We start from the raw sequence: 873 nt of genomic DNA on the forward strand, positions 1-873 counted from the left end.
CTGGAGTTGGAAAGGGGGGGGGGTGAAAAGGAGAGATTATGAAGTATTAATCATGTTCAGGAAATTAATTACAATTTGAATAATAAAATTCGGTTTCGTTCAGCATTCATGAACTCATTCACGCACTTCATGAGCAGGTGAATTTCTAGTCACAGGTGCGCACATGAATTAACTTGATGAATTAATTAATTTCCTAACTAGATGAATTCATTCATGACAGATGAATGATAGTGGAATGAATTAACTGATAACATTAACTGAAATTAACTGCTAACATTATCTGTATGAACAGCTGTGTGACCAGCACAAGTGATCGAAAGTGATGAATGAGAAGTGATGAATGAGAAGTGATGAATGAGAAGTGATGAATGAGATAAAGGCTTCTCTCATCACTTCGGAGGTGTGTGGTTATTCATTACATTCATCACGATTCAGCTGTCCAAGCTTGGTCATAAATTTAATAATATACTATATACTATGCTATAAAATTTTGTTTGTAATATACTATATACTATAATCTATACTAAATATATCTATATACTATAAACAATGGTACTGTACACTATTAAATATTATACATTTGTTATGAATTATGCTATATACTTTGATATACAATAATGTTTACTGAGCCATATATTATACTATACACAGTCAGAGGTGGGCAGTAGCGCGCTACATGTAGCGGCCGCTACATTTTCAGTTGCGTCAGCGGTAGCGGCGCTACATTTAAGCAATTGTAGCAGCGCTACATTTAAGCAATTGTAGCAGCGCTACATTTAAGCAATTGTAGCGGTAGCGGTAGCGCCCGCTACAATTAGAGCATGTAGCGGTAGCGGTAGCGCCCGCTACATTTAGAGCATGTAGCGGTAGCGG

This window comes from Hyalella azteca, unplaced genomic scaffold (assembly GCF_000764305.2).
Source record: "Hyalella azteca isolate HAZT.00-mixed unplaced genomic scaffold, Hazt_2.0.2 contig8063, whole genome shotgun sequence".
NCBI lineage: Eukaryota > Metazoa > Arthropoda > Malacostraca > Amphipoda > Hyalellidae > Hyalella > Hyalella azteca.